At 38.4% G+C, this 16,158-nt stretch overlaps 1 long non-coding RNA gene across 1 annotated transcript in view; it reads left to right on the top strand.

The window, feature by feature from the left end:
* Positions 1 to 15,285, top strand: part of LOC137756036 (uncharacterized) — an 84,675-nt gene extending 69,390 nt beyond the window's left edge. Inside the window, exon 3 of the long non-coding RNA XR_011072161.1 lies at positions 15,218 to 15,285. This is a non-coding gene — a long non-coding RNA (uncharacterized lncRNA). The remainder of the gene's footprint in view (positions 1 to 15,217) is intronic.
* The last annotated feature ends 873 nt before the right edge of the window (positions 15,286 to 16,158 follow it).

The following is a 16,158-nucleotide window of genomic DNA, read 5'->3' as shown; positions in this document are numbered from 1 at the left end:
TTTCTATAAAATGTTTACCTGTATTCCCTTTGGTTTAGGTTTAGTTAAAGGAAAAAGTGATATTTTGCAGTTTTAGATCATCTCTAAACTCATGCAAAGTCTTCAAGAAATTTAAATCGGACAAGTTTAAAAGTTAAGTACAATACTAAAAATGTTAAAATTCTAAATAAGATACTTTTTTGTTTTTAGTAAATTTATATAATTGTTTTGATTATCCAAAAATGATATAACTAGGGACTAATTCATTTAATGAAACACTGGACTTTAATTTCCAGAGTCACATATTTTTGTTTATGATAGTGGGAGATGGTACCAGTCGGCTACAAACATGACCCCAAAGATTTTCACCTACTGGTATTTATACCTTCATGGAATGCCTCTCATTGAGTGTGGGTAGGACCTGTGACTTCTAACCAATAAAATATGACAAAAGTGATGGATGTCACTTTCATGATTATATTGTATTATGTAAGACTCTGTCATTGTAGATTGTGGGCCTGATGAAGTAAGTGGCTATGCTGGAGAAGCCCACATAACAAGGAATTGTAGGCAGCATCTAGGACCTGAGGGCAGCCTCCAACTGACAGCCAGTGAAAAGCCAGGGAATGTGAGTCAGTCATTCACCCTCAAGAAGATGAATTCTGCCGGCAATCTGAATGAGCCTGGAAACAGATTCTTCCTTAATTAAGCCTCCAGATGAGCCCAGTCAACACCTTGAAAGTCTGAACAAAGGATTCAGACAAGCTGTGCCCAGACTCTGACCCATAGAAACTGTGAGATAATAAATGTATGTTGTCTTAAGTTGCTAAGTTTGTGTTAATTTCTTAGGCAATGATAGAAAATACACATATGATAATACAGAGATGTGATAAATGGAGGAGACTAAAGTTTGAGGAATTTTAATTGTTTACTTTTTTTAGCCTAGAGAATGCTAAACACAAAATATATTGTTATGATCCAGTGAAATTAATATGATAATAGAAAATGTAGGCAACTCTGCAAATTGCTTATCCAAAATGAAAGTGAAATTAACTTTGTCTTAGGTGGACTTCAAAATTGGAAGGCAGAGAAGGCTGTTCACACATAGATAAAGAAGGCTCTTGATCATTGGTATTTGACAAAAGCCACTTAAAATCAATTCATATATCAGAGACTGATGTAACAGTAAATATTGGGGAGTGGGCTGGGGAAAGGCTTTACCAAGACTTTCTCAGTAAAAGTTAGAAAGTTGTAAATTATAAAATAAGTTAATTTTACTTTTAATAAAAATAAGATTATAACATGTTAGTTCTAAGAATAAAATTAATCAAATGTTAGTAGATGGATTGGGCTTTTATTTTTTCTCATAATATTATGTTATAGAGGCATAGGATTTCCTACTTCATTTATTATTCTTTAAAAGAATTCTTAGTTTTCATCAATTTTTCTCATGATCTTTTAAAATTCTTTGATGGTTAAGTCATTATATTTTACTTACCTATTATTCATCAACTTTGTTTCCTTTCCTTTTCTTCAGTTATTAGCTGGTCTAGATGGATAGACTTTGATTTGTCATTGAGTTTGTTGTGATCTGAGCAGTTCTTTCATATCACTTTTATTGACTATATGAAATATTGCATCTTTTACAATAGTCACCCTTTTGTTTTGCAAAAGCTTTATATTATTTTCCATTGTATTACTGAATATCTAACAATTTGCAAAACCACTCCCTGTCTCATGGCAAAGACAGATTGTAATATTAAACCTCAAATGTGAAATCTACAACAGCAAGGATTTTGTCTGCTTTTTCTGTAACAGTCTCTTTCAAGACCTTAATGCAAAAGCCTTAATTTCTACTTTGAAATCTACTCCACCTTCTATTTCTAGCCTCATTCAGCCCACAATTTCCTATCCTTTCTAACTCTAGTCCTCTGGAAAAATATACAAAAGTAAGTCCACGATCTAGACTTTCTGATAGTACTTACAGTTGGGGAGCGGTTACTTGGTACCTTCTTAGAGTTTCAATCCATCTCATAGAGTGGGCTCTATGAGCCAAGAGAGAAGGAAAAGCTTCAATACTTTATTTTTAAGTGCTAACTAATAAAACCGAGAAGTGTATGTATATATTTATTTGTTGTCTTCTCATGGTTATAGGTCAGATTTACCACATCTATAACTCTCTCAACAAGATAAATCAATATAATGGATACGTTGAGTATGAAGTTATTCACCTTTCCTTTGAAATCTTCCCCTTTGTCCATTTCCACATTTGCTATCTTCTAGTATTTGACACGGTGCCTGGCACAAAACAGCTTCTTAATAAGGAGTTGTTAAGTAAAATAGTCAAACACTCTCAAGCAAGAAAAGTAATAATAATTTTTATGTTTTAAAATACAGAATTATGAGTAAATATTAGTTGTAATAAATTTCTTCATGCCACGCTGAACAAATGCAAATTTAGGTGTAAAAAAATGTCAATGAAGAGAGGAAGGATTCCAGGGAAAGTTTTGTACTTTACACTATGTGTTAAAGGAGGTTGATGTGATATAACTCTGTGGGGTTCGTATTTAGTAAGCAAGTGACAGGCATATACATGGAATCAATGATTTTTTTTTTTTAAATACGGGCATGAATAGACATGATTTTTTAGTGATCAAGTATGAGCAATGGCAAGGCAAACTTGATTACCACTGGCTCTGGGAAAAATCCAAGGCTTCCTAGTAGATAAACTTACAGTGTATATAGTTCATTAGTTTCGTTGATTAGAACACAGCAAGGCCCCAATCAGAAGCTGAATTCCTGTGGCGATCAAATTATCTTCACTCTATACCATGGCAAACTCTTAACTCCGAACAGCAAATCTGAGTTGTTGGTCTCAAGATGATCTGAATGAGAAGAGGGTGCAGTTTTAACCCTGTCAAGTCGATCACAGCTGTTAACAATTGCCATTCCGGGATCACCAACATTTACATATTATATTTAAACACTGAATTTTTACAATAAAATATCTGATAAGTAATTGAATTATTTTCTACATACATGTTTTGTTATAAGTGGGTGTGGGCTAAAATTTCAATCATTTCTGTTAAGAAATGAGTTTTGTTTCAAGTTAGCAAATGCATACCAGTCCTAGTAGAGTCTATCACAATTCTTTTTTCTGGTCTAGGATCACACATTGCTTTTAGTTTTTAATGTCCCTTTAGTCTCTGTAATCTAGAATGGGGCTTCATTCTTTCTTTGTCTTTCATGGCTTTGATATTTTTGAAGAGTATAAGTCAGTTATTTTGTATGCTGTCCCTCATTTCGGGTGTGTCTGATGTTTTCTCATGATTAGAGTCAGTTTATGCATTGCTAGCAGGTGTACGGACATAAGTGATGTCATACCCTCCACAGTGCATACCAGGAGACCCATAAATGGAAACATTTTAAAGAAGAAATTTAATAACCATTCTGCCATCTTAATGAATAAGCAAGTTCCTCTTTTTCTATGAATGTTTCCATAATTTTTTCATATTTGTAATTACAGAATGATATAATTTTTTATTCTGCTTCCTTTTCCAACATTATAGCATTTTTATGTCTCTGTAGAACTTTATTTTATAATTATAATTTTCACGTAATAATTGCATAATATGCTGCTAAGCTGAAGTGTCATAATTTATTTTAACAGGTTGTCTATTTATTAAGCATTCAGGTTGTTTCAAATGCTTCACTATATTTTTTATTAAGTGGATAAAAACCATATATATTGCACTGCTGATGAAGTTATTAGGTTTAACTGGACAAAAAATTGTGACAAAATACTATGCTAACATAAGTGAAATTCTCTATTCTCAAGTCTTCAGCAATAGCCCCCCTTTTCTCAACCAACAGACTTACAAATGGGAGCTTTGCAACAAGCAGGATCTGGCAGAGAATAAGGGTGGGACTGACATGTATTCATTCCCAACCCTAGAAAATAATTTTAAATGTAGGCTGTGTTATTTTTCTTGATGGACTACAGAATAGCTTTGTATACAAATGTGCTTGGGGGGAAATATAATTTAAATTGGCTTAAATATGCTTAAAATTATTATTTTTTTTAAAAGAGCTAACTCATTATAGAAAGCTTAGATATATACCTGGGAATTTTACTCATGCTTTCTCCAACTTTTACACTAGAAAAGAAAATGTCTTAGAGAAGTTTTTGCATACTTACACAGGTGGAGAGAGAATGATGTCTTACATACGGCAATTATTGTGAATGCAACCAGAATGCTGTCAGGTGATCAGAAATAGTATGTTGATGTTCTGTAGTGAAGCCTTACAGATCCTCCATACAATATGAGATTTTCCATTAGTGCCAGCAGTGAGCCGTTTGGAAGATTTCAGAAATTAAACCTTGAATCAGAATGCCAAGCATCTTAATGCAGTGCCAGACTCCCAGGACAGAAGGCTGGAGGGAAAGAAGAAAGGAAGAGAGGAGGAGCCTATTGGTGATCTCTTCTTAGGCTGCGTGGTTGCCTAGGTTCACAGCAATTAATTGACTGCACTTCCAAATCGTGTCCAACCACGAGCTCGCAAAAGAGCCTATCAGAGAACCATCTGCTGAGTGGGAGGGAAAGAATTCACATAGCTCTTGCTGGTTATATCACTGCTTAATTTGACTCTTCCCTGTATCTAGTCAACTCATAATTATCTGCTCTAATGGGTCTCAGAGGGAGGGATGGGAATGGGTAGCTGTGACACAGACAACACTGAAGAGCAAAGAATGCAAAATATTTTCTATTAGGCTTTTGCATATATCATATGCTTAAGAAGGAAGTATGTTTATCTTTCTAATTATGTTTTGCTTAGACTAATTTTCTTTTTTTAATTCCCAGGCCAATGTAAAAGCTATTTCATATTACATGGGTAATAGGGGAAAGGAGCCTAGGTTTTAAAATCTTCAAGGGAAAATTCCTGAAATTGGTAAACTGCAAACCTGAAACATGTTTTTCTGAAAATGTGGCCTCTCCGGTGTTCCCGTGCCTCAGTTCAAGCCTTCATTACCTCTTAACCAGACTCCCCATTACTGCCTCTTTTCAGTCTTCCTCCTCTTCAACCCTGCAGTCTAAAGGGAGCCCAGCGGCTGCGGAAGGGAGTGGTGCTGAGTTAGCACCACTGTCCTGACTGACCCATAGTTTAGGTGCTGGGGCTGGAGGGCAGTGTTCCCTTGCTCATCAGCACTAGTTCCTCCAGGATTCCATACTCTGTGCCCGAGGGCCTATGAGGATCTTAACCTACGGAAAGAAAAAGTCCAGAGAGTGCAGTGCAAATGGCAAATTTCGGCTCCCGTGATCCACAGACAGGTAGGTCCAGGGAACCGCCGTGTCAATGGATGGCCTTCCTAAGGGCAATGAGACTAGGCAGCGTGGCTTCTCAGCATGGGTGAGCTGGGCTGCTCAGTACCTGGGGTTGATGGTCTTAGGCTTTGTCTTCACTTAATGAAACTGGAGACAGCGGTGCTTGATTCTCTGCTCCAACTCCATTCGTCTGCATGTGGCCAACCACCCGCCCGGCTTCCCCACCCCCACCCCAACAATCACCCCTGTTTGGTGATCAGGCACCCAAACAATCACCTCTACAACCACCCCATTCCCACAGTCAGGCACCCCCTCTGGCCCTGCCCTCCTCCAAAATATCAATGCATCCAAGTCTCCTCTCCTAGGATACCGCATCTCAGTGGAAGTGACTCTTCCTGTGCACTCCTGCTCTTTTTCCAGTTTAAGGTTTTAAAATAAACTTTAGTCCTTGCTTTAATAAGGTCCTGCTGCTGATTCTCAAGATTCTTATCTTCTTTCCATAAAATACATCTTTTGCAAAGGAACTTGTTTTGTCTTTCAAAAGTCTTGATGGGAGGGTTGGTGAACTTCAAAAAACTATTTTGGAGAAAAAGAAACACCAAATTTTACTTTTTTGTCTCTTTGCATTTCTGGTATACCAACCCAAACTCTCCTCTGGCAGGCAGTTGGCTATCGCTCATCATCTAGTAGATAGGAGGCCACTTACAAGAAAGTGCAGGGGGCTTCCCTGGTGGCGCAGTGGTCGAGAATCCGCCTACCAATGCAGGGGACACGGGTTCAAGCCCTGGTCTGGGAAGATCCCACATGCCGCGGAGCAACTAAGCCCGTGTGCCACAACTACTGAGCCTGTGCGTCTGGAGCCTGTGCTCCGCAACAAGAGAGGCCGCGATAGTGAGAGACCCGCGCACCGCGATGAAGAGTGGCCCCCACTTGTCGCAACTAGAGAAAGCCCTCGCACAGAAACGAAGACCCAACACAGCCATAAATAAATAAATAAATAAATAATTTTTTTAAAAAAAAGAAAGTTTAGAAAGAAAAGAATGGGTATAAATATGTAATCTGTTATTTCAGTAGAGGGATTGTTCTAAAACAGATCTCTCTATGCTGTTCTCCTGTTTAGAACCCTCTGGTGACCTAGCATTCATGGCATTAAAACTGCATGTCTTATAGTTGCAAAATTTCCAACTGGTCTTTCTAGTTTCATTTGTGTCACTCCCCTACTAGGCCAAACACAAAAATCTATTTTCCATTCTCCAAAGGTGCATTTGTTCAAGTTAATATACTTTTAGGATAGTGTCAGTGTTAAAAGAATATGGGCTTGTAGCCTGAATATAGGCTCCAGGCCCACATCCACCAACACATTGTTTTGGTCAAGCATCTAAAACTTTGTTATCCTTGAAAAAGGCAAAACTGAACGCTACCACTCACCCTGCCTTTTTGGTCTATTTCTTTATGAATTCAAAAAGACAAGGCTGTCCCTGAAAATTGCATAATACTAAAGTGCTGCCCACATTTTTCTGTGGATGTATAGTTCCCTGGGCTTGTGGTCATAATTAACGTGGATGAGAAGGATTACTACATTTCTCTTCTCCATGTCCCTTTCCTACACCAAAGGCAACGTGATTTTTATTACAGATAAATTTATATTTTTTCCTTTTGTTTTTATTTTATTTATTAATTGGCCTACAATATTATGTTAGGTTCAGGTTACTACATAGTGAGTCAGTATTTTTGTGCATTACAAAATGATCATCACGACCGTCTAGGTCCATCCTATTGCTGCAAATGGCAAGATTCTTTTTTATTTAATGGCTGAGTAATATTTCTTCCTTTTGCTCCTCACATATTAGAAAATCCTGTTGGCTTCTCTCCAAACTATATTCAAAATTGACCACATCTCCACCACTGCCCTTCCAGTCCCCTGGACCCCAGCAAAGCTGCCTAAATGAGCTCCTTTTCACTCCACTGACCCTTTAAGGTCTTCCTCACAAAGGAGTCAGAGTGATCCAGTTAAAATGTGAGTTATATTACATCACCTGTCACTGAGCACCCTTTAATAGCTTCCTCCCATCACACTATAAATTAAATCAAATCAAATCAAATCCCATGCCGTAACTCATCCTACAATGCGCTTACCTGATCTGTCCTGCCACCTTTTCAGTCTCATCTTCTACTTCATTTCCTGCCATTTCCCCCTGCTCATAGCACTCCAGCATCAGACCAGCCACTTTATTTGTCCTCAAAACACCAAGCCCTGCCATGGGCCATTTTCAATTGTCTAGAATCTTCCTCCAAAACTTCTTATACAATAGGATTTACTTATTTGTCATGCTCATTGTTCATTTTTTATTTCCCACCTGTAGAAAGTAAGCTCCCCAAGGGCAGAGTTCCTTGCTTTATTTACTGGTACATCGTAAGTAGCTAGCTAAGTAGCTCAACACATTTTTGGTGCTTCTTAAGGATTGGTAGTTGAATGAAAAAATATTGGCTCTTACTGTTGATACTATCAATAACACAAGCTACGCTTAACTCTACACACATACACAACAGTCACACAGCTCCATTTCTTTTCAGCATCAAACAAAGGACAACCATCACAGATTTAACATTTTTGAATATCAATCTTGTAAGGTAAGAATGGAAGAAAAAAATGATAACGTTAATTACTTTTGTACTGGGTTAGTCAGTCAGGCTTATGTAATTAAGGTTTCTCAAAAATGTTCTCCTTTTCTAATAAATGATGAAGTCTAATATTTCAGGCTTTGTTTCCACAATAATCCAACTGAATATTTATCATCAGTATTCAGTGAATGTTTTATAGAAAAGCAATAAAAAAATGCCTGCTTAGACATTTCAGAAAGCCATTTCTATATGACTAAAATTACAAGCTCTTGGGGACTCAATGAAATGAATGTCATTTTATCTATCACTGGTCCAAAGAGAGCCAGTTTGTTATGTGCAGTTTTTAATCACTCTCCTGAGGCATTCTGGTTTGGCATTTTTCATTCAGAATATTCAGATGAGTCCATTCGAGACCATGTAGGTTACATTTTTGATTATGAAACTGCAGACCAAGTAAGCACAAGAGTTGACAGCATGGGGACACTTTAATGATAATTCCTGCCCATGTTAGCCATGGTTTTCCCATCACTGCAACAATGTTCAACTGTGTAATCAGTTATAATTTAATTCAGTTCAGGATTAATCTCGAAGTCTGAGCATTTCTCTAGCGCAACACTGTTGAGGATTAGCCAAAGCTGGATTCTAAGTTCAGAGATCAGGAGCAACAGAGGGGAGAGGGGAGGATGGGAAAGGGCTGCCAGAATGAAGGTTGGCTCGCGTGCGTATGTCTGCTTTATCCCCTTCACGTTTATAAAATTCTGGAAGACCAGTTTATTTTGGAAAATTAATCTTTAGTATACATCACATTTTGCAAAAAAATGGTTTATATAAAAATGTCTATACTAAAGTGGCCATGGTGTACATTATAAGTGCGTATATATTATATAAGGCATAAGGAGAGAAATAAAATCTGCTTCATACTTCTTCCCTTGGGCAGATTCCAACAACCACCCAGCCGAGCAACAGCCTATTTGATCTCTGCTTTGTTTTGCTCCTTTTGGAAGCAGTGAAATTTGTATGATTAAGATACAGAGAAGCCCTCAGGTGGTCATGTGTTAAAGTAAGCACCACTGTTCTACATTAGTTAGTAATTCCTATGGGTTTTGTTTCATTAAGTGGGAAGCCATCCTTAATATAAAGCAGAGAAAAGCATCAATGTCACCTGCTCACCTCGGTTGAAAGAAACTTGGTTGAAAGAATACAAGCCCTGGATTATGTTGCTTGGGTTCAAATCCCATCTCTGCCACTGACTAACTAGACAAGTTTGGGCATGTTACTTAACCTTTCTCTGCCTCTAGATTTTCTCTGTAAGGATAGTAATAACGCCTTCCTTAAAGGATATCTTAGGATTTAACTTAAATAGTGCTGTAGTAGTCTGCTTAGGCTGCCCCAACAAAATACTGCAGCCCAGTGGCTTAAACAACAGACGCTTATTTTCTCACAGTTCTGGAGGCTGGAAGCCCAAGATCAACATGCTGGCACAGCTGGTTTCCGGGGAGGACTTTCTTCCTGGCTTGCAGACAGCAGCCTTCTTGCTGCGACCTCTTCTCTGTGTACACACACTCCTGGGGTGACTTCCTCTTCTTAGAAGGACACCAGTCTCACTGAACTAGGGCTCCATTCTTATGAGCTCATTTAACCTTAATTACTTCCTTAGTGGCCCTGCTCCAAATACAGTCACAGTAGGGGTTTAGGGCTTCAACATATGAACTTTGGGAGGACACAATTCAGTCCAGAGCAACTACATATTCAGTGCCTGACACATAGTAACTTCACAATGAATACCGGCTCTTATCATGTGATATGCTTTTACTCTTTTCTCAGATGTGCATATGACTCCTACTTTCAACATTCATCACTTTGGCTGGTTAAAAAATCCAGTTTATAAGTAGAGGCAAATTTACATGAGTAATCCCCAATGAATGCATTTATTTAAAATGACAGTGTAGTTTTGTTTCTAGTGGGATGATTTGAATGCAGACATATACACCTTACCCATTAATTTATATTTTGTAAAAGGCACTTGACTGTAATCTTGTACAGTACGTCATTGCTCAATGTCAGCAGCCTACTGTCTGTGGGCCTACGCTAGGTCTGTGGCTTGCTTTTTTTATACATCATGTGAGCTAAGGGTGTTTTTTACATTTTTAAAGTGTGGCAACACACACACACACACACACACACACACAAGAAGACTATGTGACTGACACTTTACGGGGTTCACGAAGTTGGAAATATTTACTATCTGGCCCTTTACTACATGGAAGGAGTCTAATTTGAGCTCTTCAAATACATCCATTTCTCGTCATGCAAACACCTGGGCTTCACCTCGGCTTTTCTCTATCCTGAGCAAGGTTTTACTAGTTACCCCCAACATTTTCTCTTTATCTTATTTTGGGGAGAAGTAGTTCTACAGTCTCTGGCCTGTCTCACCAACTTCTGAGAAATGTGCTAAGTATAGTTTCACCTTTTCCTGGTTCCTGGGACCCACTGATGGCCTCAGAAGTGAGTAAGGATCATGGTGTTTTTGAGCTGCTTTTTCTATTTGATACCTCTTATGGTCAGGAAGGATCTCTCATTTCCTGCTGTTGCTGTTCTGTGCATCTTTAAAATCTCCTGCTTTCCATCTGCTGTGGGCTGGGAAAAGAAGGAGAAAAAAGAAATCATGATTGAAGAATACTTTGTATCTATCAGGTTTCATTAGATTCTTTTCATATGTTAGGTTAATTCTCATAACTTTATGGTTAAATGCCATTATTTCTGCTTTACAGATGAAGAAAATGAGCCTCAGTCAGCTTCAGAGGGTTAATTTACTTGAATTCAAGCCCAGTCCTTCTGGCTCCAAAATTTAAGTCCTTTCATCAAAGAAACCAAAAAACCTGGCTGACTTGAATTGTGAGTAACATAAGGGCAAACAGACTAAAATGAGGCTTTCATAAATAAAGTGCCCAGTGCTGAAGTGTCCTGAGACTTCTGTTTTGTTTTGCTCTTCGCTCTTAGCTGTGTTACAGATAATTCAGTTGTCTGACAAACAACTTCCAAATTAGTGAGGTGTTGTGATGACACTTCCCTTGTTCAAATATATCCTTGGAGACCATTCATTCAATACACTCATTCAAAGGTAAATATTGAGAAAGTGTGTGTACTTATAACCCTAGAGAAGGTCCAAAAATGAGTATGGTTATGGAATTATGGCTCATTTATAGTGTTATGCACATAACTCTCTCTATATAGGTATGAATGTATGTGAACACACACACACACACACACACCCCATTTATTCAGGCATGCACCTTGGAGACCCAACTAGAACATTTCTGCTCACTTCTGTTTTACTCTTCCAGCCTTTCCCCCAAGGCAGGTTTTAAGTTAAACTCCTGGGATGCATCTGACGTCCACTCTTCCTCCAAGCCTCCTATACAATGTAGGTCCTTTTACATAACTCTGCCTGCCTGAAACAGGAGAAACTGAATCATTATGAAGATACACGTTCACTGAGAAAGCAGAAACCCAAAGTATAGGATTTAATAAACAAATTATTTTGGAGATCTTTTTAATTACCTAATACCAGACTCTAATCGGCTGAATATTTGAATTTCTATATCATTATTACATAAATGCTATATATGATTGTCTTTGCACAGTAACAAATATTTGAATAAAAAGAGAAAGAGCAACGTCAGTACCGCACCAAGTTAACCACGAGGTTTAGCTTCAGGCAGAGTCTGACAGTCTCACCAGAGCAGGGAAGAAATTCTGGGCTTTAAGGGATTAGAGATATAAGGCGACTCGAATGGCACACTCGGTTTTTCTTCCCAAAGTTTTTGAAAAGCAGCTCACAATGGAAAGTATGAGATATTTACTGAGATGGAAATTTACTTTAGTTCTCTTTGCATATTTCTTTCCCTGTGACAAGCAGGTGGGTCTCACTGTTCTCTCCTGTCACAGGGAAGGATTGAACTCCAGATAGAAAACAGAAGGTGGTTAAAATCACTCCTTTCCTGGAGTTTGGGTTCCAAAAGCCCAAGCTCTTTTAGAGTGCTTTGCTAAGGGGAGCAAGTAGGATGGGAGGTAGTCTGAACAGCTAAGAGGAAGGAGAGAAGATTCCCGTATAGAGAGGCATAAAGATCGCTGGATTCCCCAAACAAGAGCGACCTCTGCCTCACCCCAAGAGTACCTGCAGAGAGGTGGAAAGCCTTCACAGAAGAATGGCTGCATGTCCTCCAGAGGAGGACGAACTCTACGGACTGTGTCGGAGCATCAAGAAAATTCCTAAGTTGGCTACATGAAAGGTCCCACTGATTGGGACTAAGAGGATACCGGGTGTCACATCACCATGCTGACCTAAAGATAAGAGAGTCATTTCCCCAATTTCTAGATACCTCAAGACATGCTCATATTCTTGTGGAGCCTGGAGAAGGAGAGAGGCCTCCAGGAATAACTGAGATGGAGTTTCAAAGGCAAATTTATTTTGAATTAAAAACAGTAAAGAACCATGGTCTAACTTCTGTTGCTGGGTTTGTGGACAAAGGTTTCACACAAGTACATTCCAAAGGGAATTCTCTCCACACATTCAAATCACAGGGCTCTTCCAACCTCTCCTGGGGCTGGTGCTGCGGTGAACTGGGCCACCATTATTTATGCCATTATTTATTTATGATGGAGTTATCAGCCTGGGACATGTAATAATTCCTTACAGTTTGTGTTTTCTTCACTTAGCAAAATCTAGTGAACATTTTCCTATGGCAAAATATATTCCTATACGTGAGAACTTTCTAACTCATCTTTGGTGATGAGCTATAAACATGCCAAGATAATGATCCCTTAGTCTTTTGCAGTGGCTAGGTGGGCATGTACCACCAGCTTCCAGAACTAGTCACCTCAAGCCAACTCTACTGTTTACCCTAGTATGCTATAAAAATACTGTCATTTTCTCCATGTGTCATGATGTGAAAGGGCTGGGAAGAACTGTTCTACAACATGGTTTTTAACAGGAACATATCATCCTGTTATATGGCTATAATATGGTTAACTTAACCAACCTGCTATTAGTGGATTTTCATCTTGTTTCTCTTTTTTTCCCAATATTTTATTTTATTTCTAGAGGACATGGTTATACGTATGTCTGGTTATTTTTAAATATTTTATTTATGTATTTATGTATGTATGTATCTATTTATTTATTTATTTTGGCCACGCTGCGCAGCATGTGGGATCTTAGTTCCCCAACCAGGGATCGAACCCAGGCCCTTGGCAGTGAGAGTGCGGAGTCCTAACTACTGGACCGCCAGGGAATTCCCTATATGGTTATTTTTTAAGACAAGTTCCAGAAAGAAGAATTTTGATATATTGGGTCCTATTTAAGACTTGGACACAGAGTATAAAATTTCCCTGCCTTTCTGTGAGTTCCTAAGAATACAGGTTCTAGATCTAGATTGTCAGTGTGTGCATCCCTGTTTCATCACCTTATTAGATGTATGACTCGATGACTCTGTGCCTTAGTCTCCTTGATGAAAATGGAGATAATCATAATATTTTCCTCACTTGATTGTCGTGAGGACCAATGAGTTAATATATATGGGGCACTTAGAACAATCCCTGGCTCATTGTTACTCATTAAATATTAGCTATTTTCTTTAGTAGTAGTAGTTTCTGTTAATTTTAAAGTTTTACAATTCTCACTCACCTTAGAAATATATAAGAATATGTTTTCTCAGGAACCCTCCTACACTGTTGGTGGGAATGTAATTTGGTGCAGCCACTATGGAAAACAGTATGGAGGTTCCTCAAAAAACCAAAAGTCGCCATATGATCCAGCAATCCCACTCCTGGGCATATTTTCGTAGAGAACTCTAATTCGAAAAGACACATGCACCCCAATGTTCATAGCAGCACTATTTACAATAGCTAAGACACGGAAGCAACCTAAATGTCCATCGACAGATGAATGGATAAAGAAGATGTAATATACATACATATATATATATATATATATCTACAATGGAATAGTACTCAGCCATAAAAAGGAATGAAATAATGCCACTTGCAGCAACATGGATGGACCCAGAGATTACCATACTAAGTGAAGTAAGAAAAAGACAGATATCATATGATATCACTTATATGTGCAATATAAAATATCATACAAATGAACTTATTTACAAACTAGAAATAGACATAGAAAACAAACATATGGTTACCAAGCAGGAAAGAGGGTGGGGGGATAAATTAGGAGTTTGGGATTAGCAGATGCAAACTACTATATACAAAATAGATAAAAAACAAGGTCCTACTTTATAGCACAGGGCACAATATTCAATATCCTGTAGTAAACCATAATGAAAAAGAATATGAGAAAGAATATATATATGTAACTAAATCACTTTGCTGTATACCAGGAACTTTACAACATTGTAAATCAACTCTACTTCAATTAAAAATATTTTTAAAGAATATCTTTTCTCCCACAATCCCAAAGGAACTGTGAATTAAATTCTTTATAATTATTTCTATAATATCAATATAATTTGCTTTTAGAAAAATGCAAAATTACAAAATTGAGATTTATGAGATTACAAATCTTTGGTAGACATATGTTTTGTGTTTTGCTCACTTTCTATAAGTTTGTTTGTCCAATTCAGGGATTTTTTAAACATGGAAAACTTTCTGGGAGCCCTAGACACCCATTACCCCATTCTGGGTAAAATGAAAAATAGAAATGCCAAAGCAATCAGAGCCTCACAGCCGGATGCTCTCTAGACAGAGAGTTTTACAATCTTGGCTGCCCACTGTAATCACCTGGGACATTTTAAAAGGCACTCATGACTGGACCACACCCCCAAGAGATTGTAATTTAATTGGTCTGATTTAATTACCTGGTAAAGGGAGTGTGCAAAGCTCCCCAGGTGATTCTAATGTGCAGCCAAGACTGGGAATCATGGTGCAGGTGGGTACTGATTAGTTCAGGATCAGTTGGGTGTGTCCGTGGGGCTGGGCGCTGGAGAGAATGACTTTCATAATCAGTCGACTCTCCAGGCCAACTGAGTCACTTGCCACCAGGTACACTGGCTACAGAGCCTTCTTAAACTGGAACAAAAACATTTAATTCAGCTAGACTTTGCAATATCTTGACATCTTTGCTCTGGACAGTTACTTTCACTTTCAAAATTTTCTTTTTCTTAAAAATCATCCCAAATGTTATCCCTGCATTTGGTGGTGGGAAAGATCGCAACATAACAGATATTTCATGTTCTTGACTATGTTTCTTCTGTGTTTTGTTGCTCCTGATGAAGCACGCAATCACAAGAAGAATAAATGCGCACGAAACAGTCTGGATAACATGCACCCTGGGTACAACGGCTTTGCTCTTTTGTCTGCTTTGAGTGTAAGTGTCTTGAGAGTCAGTATTTTAAGGAAGGAATACTTCACTTGGACTACAAACTATAAACTGAAATTGTCCTTGAACTGGGAATATTCAACCACAATGTGATTTCAAGGGAAAGATTTAAGAGCAGCTTCAAAGAAGTCAGAAACCTAAGGACCAGAAGATGCTGATGTGTCAGGAAAGTCTACAATATTTGCTTCTGTGGTTTTGAAGATGTAAATAGAAACAGCTATGGCAAAGAACTTCTATAATTAGGTTTCATCCTGATTCCAAAAGTTGCTTCTTACAGAGCTTTTAATAGTATGTGAAAACCACTGTTTAAAACTCTTGGTTTGAATTTCCTAGCACTTTAATGAAAAAATTAGTATTTTCAAGCTTTGGGGGTTTCTCTAAAGTCATGTGCTAAACAAGCAGAAGTCCTCTGTTGCCAAAAGGTTTTGGTGGAGGGTGGACGCTCTGGTAATTTTCTTCTCCCCGGGCATAGTCTTTCTCTAAGAGTCAGAGAATGCGTTTAAATCAGAAATTAAATGGATTACGGATCTAAACTGTGGGTGTAGTTATGGACAGACTCTGGTACTTGGACCAAACAGATGTGCTCTTTAAACATGGTGACCATACCCAGCTGTTCTTCCAAAAGCACAACAGAGAACAACCTTGCTCAGTCATACTTCCCTGAAGGGCCACCACCTAGAGTGGCATCTGCATTCAGCAGCGAGATGGGGCAACCACGTCCTACCCTGGAAAGGGAACCCTTATCATTTTCCCTCAATCCAAACTGCCAGGCAGCATCAGGTCCCTCTCATGAGCTCACCAAATGTGCTGTTTCCTTACTTGTTTTACCACTCTGGT

The sequence above is a fragment of the Eschrichtius robustus genome, chromosome 21, assembly GCF_028021215.1.
Source record: "Eschrichtius robustus isolate mEscRob2 chromosome 21, mEscRob2.pri, whole genome shotgun sequence".
Lineage (NCBI taxonomy): Eukaryota > Metazoa > Chordata > Mammalia > Artiodactyla > Eschrichtiidae > Eschrichtius > Eschrichtius robustus.
The sequence above is the reverse complement of the archived record's forward strand: the minus strand, read 5'-3'. Positions and strand labels throughout refer to the sequence as shown.